General features: G+C 33.0%; 1 pseudogene; it reads left to right on the top strand.

Moving 5' to 3' along the window:
• The first annotated feature begins 475 nt into the window (after positions 1-475).
• On the top strand, positions 476-589 carry LOC111736676 (annotated as a pseudogene).
• Positions 590-9,016: the final 8,427 nt, after the last annotated feature.

The following is a 9,016-nucleotide window of genomic DNA, read 5'->3' as shown; positions in this document are numbered from 1 at the left end:
GTACATCCTACCAAAAATTCCCATAACTGGACTCCTTCTATTTTCTCATCAGGGCACTGATTTTGCCACTCTTATGGTCAAATATTGAGCCTGTTTTCATCAGTCTTCCCTCCAGGTGCAGAAGATAATGGCCTCATTAAATGCCGAGACTGAGGCTTTTCTGCTTTCACAGTAAGGTCTGAGTTGATTGTTGGATAACCTAAATCTATCCTTCCCTTTTTCAGGGCTTCTACAACAGTAGCCAAAAACTACCCAACTCCATAGTCCCTCTAATTACCATTGCCCCATATATCTCAAGAGCTAGAGGTATTGTATAAGCCCGTGCTTCCACCTCAACTGTGCCTCATCCCAATGCCCTGCAGTAGAAGTCTTAGTAATTATGAAGTTGCAGCATTTGAACAATTATCATGTTCATTTTCTTAAAACAATAATTTCTTTTTTACCACCTGAGTGTCAAGCAATCAATTTTAGAAACCCCTAATGCCTCCCTGAACAAGCCCGATTCCGTCTGATCTCAGAAGCTAAGCAGGGTCGGGCCTGGTTAGTACTTGGATGGGAGACCACCTAGGAAGACCAGGTGCTGTAGGCTTAAAAAATGAAAAAAATGAAGAATTGTAAGCTGACAAGGTCCTTGCAATCTGTGAGGTCAACCAAGGGTTGCCTCACCTGAAAAAAAAAAAACCTGGAAATCCATCTTAAGGATTCACCTTCTAGAATCACTTCTGGTAACAGCAGCTTTTTTAGTTTGGAGTCTTTCTAAAGCAAAATCTAATATAAGTATTTGAGTGTATGTTTTTAATGGGGAAATGATCCCAGGAAGTACTGTGTGTAAAGGCAATAGGGGCAAAATTTAGATAGGGAAAGGAACAAAGCTGATATAAATATATCTGTGTTGGGTTACTGTTATAGGTAACTGGTTCCAATTCATTTAGAAACCCTCTGAGAAACTGTAAAGAATATTTCTCACAATTGTTGATGCTCACTGGTTGATAGTCACAGGCCCCCATTCTGGCCTTTGGAGAAATAGGGGATAGGGCTTCTGCTTCAGAGAATATACTCACACAGACAGAGCCGTCAACAGATGAGCTCCCAAGAAGAATGTGGAATATGGGCAGGACACCAACAACACTATAGTCCCCCCATCTGTAGTTTTGCTTTGTGCAATTTCATTTACCTGTGGTCAACTGTGGACTGAAAACGTTAAAGGGAAAATTCCAGAAATAAACAATTCATAACTTTTAATCGTGTGGTGTTCTGAGTAGGGTAATGAAATCTCGCCCTCCTGCTCTGTCTGCCCAAAATGTGAATTATTTCTTTTTTGAGAGGATCCACGCTGTACGTGCTCCCCATCCATGAGTCACTTAATGGCCATAGGTTCTCAGATTGACTGTCTAGTTATCTTAGTGCAAGCAACTCTTATTGTACTTAATAATGGCTCCAAAGCACAAGAATAGTGATGCTGGCAATTTAGATATGCCGAAGAGAAACCATAAAGTGTATCCTTTAAGTGAAAAGGTATGTATGTATACGAGAAAAAAAAAAAAAAAAGAAAAAAAAAAACCCTTAGTATGTATAGGGTTTGGTACTATCCAGTTTTAGGAATTCATGGGAGGTCTTGGAACATATACCCCACTGATAAGGGGGTACCACTATATTTCCAGTTTTTGTTCAACAGTGCAGTTTTCATGAGATACCGGAGGAAATCCTACATATAAGTCATTAAAATAAAAAATTATTTATGTGTGAAAGCAGTTTACTGAATTTTAGATTAGTATTCCAACGTAGTTATTGGACTAAAATGGTTTATACAAGAATCACAAATTAGATAACCAGGAACTGTGAAGATTTAGAGAAATTATGGGTTTTCAAGTAATCAGTTACTTAACAGTTTCTCCCCTAATAGTTTTGCATGTCTCTAAAATTAGTTGATTCTGATAATACTTATGCAAGCATACCCAGGTAGATATCAGATTTTAGGTTTCATATATTTAAGCAAAATGACTCTGTATGAAAGTGCTAAAATTTGAGCCCCACAAACATTTTGTTCTTGTTCTTAGGATTTAACTTTAGAAATAATTAATATTTCTTCTGATTAATTACATCATGCATTTTAGATTCTGTATATACAACAGTATACAAAATAATTATGCTTTTGTGAAACAATTAAGGAGAAAATACCTATGAGCACCTGTTATGTGAAAAGGTCTTTACATAATGCTGAAAAGAATAAACTATTCAGACAGAAAATATATATCTACTTCATGAATAATCTTGGGGAACTAAGTCAGTAAGAAAATAACAAAGAATATAAATCAAAATTTTAAAAAATCACATGAATGATTTGTTATATGATTAATAGTTTCACCACTTGGCAATATTAACAATATAAAGGAATTATACTACTTCTGAATCACAATTCATTACTCAGATATGTTTATCTTAGACAGTTAAAGATTTTCTCATATATCACCTATTTTAAACACTCTAGAATTTCAAAGTATAAAATTATATATACAAATAAATAATGTATTTACTGAATGTTCTTATATACTCACTGTGACTCTATTATAGTTAAATACATGGCTTTAAAGTTTTACATTTTCTGATCTCAGAAGCTAAGCAGAATTGGGCCTGGTTCGTACTTGCATGGGAGACCACCTAGGAATACCAGGTACTATAGGCATAAAATAAATAAATAAATAATAAAATAAAATTTTACATTTTCATGGTCCTGAAATTAAATATATATAATCTCCTGTGTGTGTGTGTGTGTGTGTGTGTGTGTGTGTGTTTAGAGAAGATTTGGGCCCAATATTATTTTTTTTCCTAAAGTTAAAATATTTTGTTAACATCTTAACATCTACTTTTACAATCTAGTAAAAATACGATTCATAATGGTGACTGGATTCTCAGGGAAATACACTTATTATGTTCTTACACTTTGCTAATGTAGAATATATATAATTTATTTGTGAAATATCCCTAAAAAGTAGCTGGTAAGGAAAAGTTTTAGCATATGGAGAAATGTTTATCATCCAGATTGATCCTTGTTGAAGTCTAGCTAACTGAAAAGTTTATAAAATGCAATATTTACTTAGCACAATAAACAAATCCTATAGACACGGTTTTAAAAAATTTAACATTTATGAGCCACTATCATATTTAGAGTACCAGTAAGCATAGAAAATATTTTTGTTAATTTAAATACAATGCATGTATAGTAAAATAAATCTTTAAATTATTATTATTAAAATCAATTCTGAAAAAAAGAAAAACCATGTTTCTTTATAATGAATTAGAAAAGTTATATGCATGATAAGCCATTTAGGCATATTTTCTCTATGGTGAACATTTTTCAAGTATGAAAATTAGCATATCAGTGCCCTCATCATGCCATTAGTCTTATTTCTGTCTTGTAAAGATCTCATTCTGTAGGGATTTGACTAATGAAGTTTTGGTGCCGAGACAATAACGGCTTCCTCAGAGCAGAGACTGCCAATTCAACCATATTGTGCTGAACTGCAAGAACTGTGCCAAATTGTGTGTGTCTACTTCAGAAACAAGCTGTTCATTAAAAAGTAAAAGGAAAAAAAAAAAAAGGTAAGCAGCAAAATACATTTTAAATAGTAACTATGAGGTCCTGGCACACTTTAAAGATTTGATTTCTTTTCCCACACTATCAAAACAGTCAATTTAAGTTTCTTTCTGAGGATGAACAAGATTGTTAAACAAACTTCAGTGTCAATTTTATCAACCTGCAAGTAGAAAAAAAGAACATTTTCAAAGACACATTGCAGTTTGCAGTAGTGCCTTAATGTTTAAACTTCTTCATTTATTTCAAAATAAAATATTTATTCTAGCACGATCTTCTGCGAGGCACCATGCTAGGCTATGTACCTACCCCTATTTCTCATTTTTGTTTAAAAATGTTTTAATATTTAAAAGGGAATTTTTCCACATTAAAACTAATAAATTATGAGTCGGAGTCCTGTAATGCCTTATGTTAAAATATTGGGCACCTTTAAAGCCTTTTATCTTTTGCTGATTGCTTCTATTCCACTCATTCTTGTATCTTTCTTAAATCCCAACTACCAATTAGCAAGATTATATTATCTTTCCTCAATAATATTTATTGTTTTCTATCATCTCTTTTTAAAAATATTGTTAAGTTCTTCTGCAGTAGAGGAGATTCTCAAATTTGTCCTAAAAATCTCTGCCTTGATTTTCTGCAGTGACAATTCTGTTCTTCAATGGTAATAATAAAAGTCAATAATTAGATATATCCATCAGCTTTATAATACTTTTCTGTCTTTCCTAATAACTTTTCATTTGGCCCCTCATAAATTTTTTTATTATTTTAATTTGTTGTGCAATGGTTTTATGTTGTTTCATAGTCTTTTAAAAATTAAATTCTATTAATTTAATAAATGTTATTAATGTAAATTAATGTAAAGAATAAAGAAAATGCTTTCTAAATTTTATTTCTATCACCCATTTCCAATATTTGTTCTCTTTCTAAAGTTGCAGAATTTTTCATTGACTTTATTTAGGATTTTGTGTTTGCATTCTTTGTTGATTGGTTTTGAGGGACGTTTGTGTTGTATTGTTTTCAGCCTTTCCCTTTCTACTTATTTTATACAAAGAATGGACTATTTAGAGCTGGGGCATTCACTACATAATAATATTCTCTATGGCTTCCTTATTATCCACCTGTGTGCTGGTGAAAATTTTCTCCTATACTTAATACATAGAATTTGGGGTCATTTATGAAACAACTTCAGTAATCCAGAGTGAGGATAGATAGCCCAACTCCATAAATCTCATCAGGGAAATATTATTTTCCAGACTGTCAGTTTCTTTTCTTTTCTTTTTTTTCTTTCTTTTTGGTTAAACCAACAACCAAGTCAGCACAGTATAGTGAGAAACTCAGACTGCCTTGGTGTCAACAAGCCAGGCTTCGACACCTCATGGTGTAGGGCTCTGAGAAGTTCTCTTACCTCTCTCTGCTTACAATTCTTCATCTATAAAATGCGAATAACACAGTAATTCTTTCATAGCAGTGTAGTGAGAACTGAGTTAATATACATAGCAAAGAGTTTAGAAGAGAGTCTGCAGAAAAAGTGCTTTGTTTGTCATTATTTTTTTTACTTATTATTACCACTGTTATCAGTACTATCAGGATGAAGTAAATATTTTCTTTTACCTGAACTTCTGTTTCTTTTCCCTTTATTGGCAAGTTTAAGATCACACTCTTGTCTGGTTAATTTTTAGGGTTAAACTCTTAACATGCCACAAGGATTTTTGCTGAGCAAAGCTACTATATGACTCCAGAGATTGTTCAATGCTTTTGCCAAATACTTCTGATTTCAGAAACTATTAGTTAATTCAAATAAAGTGCTTCTCCTAGTCTCTCCTACCTCCCTCACCCTTTGATATTATCCCTCTAAATCAATTTATGTCAGTGTTAGATTTTAACACTTACTTACTACCAAAGTTGTATTTTTATCCCTAGAAGCAATACACCAAGGCTTTCATAGGTTCAGATAAATTATGTAAAATGATATATAAAATATATCACTTTATATTTATGAAACAGAGAATCAGGAATATCCTATCATATTATTTTCCAATGGTATATTCTCTTCTCAGTATTATACTTTAACTTATTCATCCATTTGACAAACATTTACCACATATCATTTTCTGCCAGGGAATGAAAAGGGTAAACAGATACATTCTCTTCTCTAGAGAAACTTAATATAGTCAGGAAGGGAAGGAAATCCACATAAACCAATATTCATATGTAAGATAATCACAGATTAAAATGAAGATTATGGAGGAAATAAAAAAATAGATGCTACAATGAAGAGTAAAGGGGGCTTTAACCAGGGTGATCAAAGAACTCTCTCTCCGTGGGCTTCAGGAATGAGTTGTCCTGTGTAGAACTGGGAGGGTAGAGGGCGGTGGGTTTGAGAGGTGGAAAGAGTCAACTCTTTTGTGGGTGGGGATGGAGGGTGAAGGTCATAGTGAGGAATTTGAATAATATGGCATTTTAAGGACTATATGGAAGAATTTTAAGCAGTCGTGTTTAAAAGTCTGGTTTGATTTTTGAACATATCTCTCTTGCTAGAAGCTACTGTGTAGAAAAAAGTATATTAATATACTGGTTTGAGGGTGTCAGAGAGGGGTTAGAAGCAGTTAGATCACTTAGTTGTTTACTAATGGGGAGAACATTAGAAGAGTAATAGGTTTAAAAGCAGTTTTTCTTATGTAACTAAATGCATTTCCCCTGAGAACATCTAAGAACTTAACTTCCTGTTAGTGTAATTCAAGCAAACTTGGCCTACATAAATAGCAATTTAAATAGTCTTTGTCAGAAATTAATATTGTTTCTATTTATTATCTTTTCCCCTTCTTTTCTTTTTATTTCCTAATTTGTTTCCTCTTTATTTCCTTTTAATATGCAGGTATAGTTTAGGAAAGACAAGCAAGCAGAACCTCATTTTCCTTTTGAACAAATGCATCAATTATACTTATGATTATACTTTAAATCAATAGATTCAAAGGAAGAAAAGTCATTGGTGCATGCCAAATTGTTCTTTTAACTATTGTAGGCTGTTTTCAATTTTAAGTAAAAATATCTTTAAAGACACATTACTCAAAGAAAATCAATACAGCTTAATGTGGCACCCGAGTTTCCAGAATCTGCCAATTTCTAATGTTTTGGAAAATACAAATTAAAATTAAGACGACCCTTGTTGCCGTATTTCTCATATTCACACCACAAGCGTTCTTTTTCTCCTCTCTTCTCCCTGCTGAAAAGGTAATAGAGAGAGTTTTTTTTTTTTTTTTTTTTGAAATAGAAGCCTGAAATTCTGGAATGTATAAATAGTAACTTAAACCTGTGCTTAGATCTTTATTTCTGAAAATAAAGTATGCACCATAGAGTATTTGAGACTTTCCTGAATCTTTTTCTCTTACGAATTACACCTACATTTTCAAATTCCACTCTTATACTCTTGCATTTTCCAGAATGTTTTCTTTAATCCGTGCATTGGATGACATTCCTCCCTTGCTTTAATCCTGCAATAATTTACATTGGAATGAAGAGAAATAGCAAACCCTATATTAGAGTCTAGCCTAGTTCTTCAACCTTATTTAGCATTACCCTTTTCAATTAATTATGGTCCAGAGTTATTGGTTTGCTTCCAGCCTGTTTCTTAAACACTTTCAACTCTGGCCAGGTTCTTCACTGACTGTGTTTTGTTGTTGTTGTTGTTGTTGTTGTTGTTGTTTTTTTTCACCCATAGACTATAAGTTGAAAAATTCTACATTGACAGCTCCTAGCAACCTACAGAAAGTGGCTCCTACAGAAAGTGGATCAAGCTTTAGGGTTACCCAAGTGCCAGCCTCTAGTATCAGACTACTCATTTAATACCAACAGCTCTGTGTTCTGGCATTTTCCCTATCTTGCTGATATGTTCAGCCATATCTGTTTGAAATGCAACTTATTAGAGGGCCTTTCCCTAACCACCCAAGATAAGCAGATCCTAACCTCAGGATTCATCCTATTTTGGTGCCTTGTTTTCCTTTCTTCCATGCATTTATTAATATCTGAATTTCTATTTTTATTTACTTGTAAATGTGCTTATTTTCTGTTCTATAGCAGGACAAACTGATTTAGAGCATCAGTCTGCCTGGCTCACCTCAGCTTTAGGGATGGGCTCAGAAAGTAGTGTGTGCTTAATAAATATTCATAGAAAGATAAATATAAAAGGAAAAGAATAATTAGATTCATAGTTACTATGTAAATTAAAATTGGGCAAATTTTTAAAAAGTGTACATCTAGCTCAGAGGTGAACACACTATAATCTGTGGGCGAAACAGGGCCGCAGCCTGATTTTGTGTGGTCTTGAGAGCTAAAAAATTTTTTTACAGTTTAAAGGATATAAAATAAACAAGAAAGAATGTATTATAGAAATTATGTGACCACAAAGCATAGACTATTTACTGTTGGGTCCTTTATAGAATAAGTTTGCCAATGCTGTTCTAAGTCCTCACAGATGCCAACTGTTATTTGAATGGATTTGGATTATGTTCTGCTTCAGTTTCCATCCATGAAAAATTATGGAAATAGATCAATAAACCTTTTAACTTTCTTTCACTTTAGACTTTTCATAATTTATCTGAAAGGTGAACGGAGCAAGTGTAGTTGACCACGCCTACTTTCCTTAGTCACCTGGGAGATAGAGGACAGAAAAGATAAAGTGGATAAGAGTGAGTAGATGTGAGAATTTATAAAAGCAGTGTATAAAGCAAACCATCTCTCTAGGGAAGCTGAAACAATGTAGTCATTGTCTTAAACTTCAACAAAAGGATATATTGCAACAAAAGCCTACTCAAGTTAAAATGTAAATCTCTCTTCATTAATCTTCAGAATGTACACCTCATTTGTCAACATATAAATAAGATAAGTACAAGAAAAGGCAATGATCAATTAGAATAACATTTTCATGTAGTTGAAAATCAAAAATCTATTTCCAATGTGTCTGGGTTCAAATCCTAGCTCCACCAATTACTAAATTCTGTCTCTGAGCACTTAACCCCTTCCTATCTCCATTTTTAAAAATCTGTAAGTGAGTGATGATAGAGTTCATGCCATATGGAATTGTCAGGAGGGTTAAATGTGTTAATATTTGTTTTATGCTTAAACAATAATGCCTGGCTCATAGTAGATACTACAATATCTTGGTTAAATAAAATAAAATTTCATTGCAGTCTTACTTTATTGTTTATCGTCTCCTTTAAATAATGAAACTGTATGACAGATAATACATTGCTACAATCATATTTTCTCATATTTCTGTAACATACGTGCCTAATGAAAGTTGCATATAAATTAAACTTATGTTGAATTCCACAGTTGGTTTACTGTGTGAGATGATGTATTTGTTTTCAAATTATTTTATCATTGTTAGAAAGGAAAGCTCCGGCTTTTCATTTTCATAAATTTAAA

Source organism: Pteropus vampyrus, unplaced genomic scaffold, assembly GCF_000151845.1.
Source record: "Pteropus vampyrus isolate Shadow unplaced genomic scaffold, Pvam_2.0 Scaffold21, whole genome shotgun sequence".
Classification (NCBI taxonomy): domain Eukaryota; kingdom Metazoa; phylum Chordata; class Mammalia; order Chiroptera; family Pteropodidae; genus Pteropus; species Pteropus vampyrus.
The sequence above is the reverse complement of the archived record's forward strand: the minus strand, read 5'-3'. Positions and strand labels throughout refer to the sequence as shown.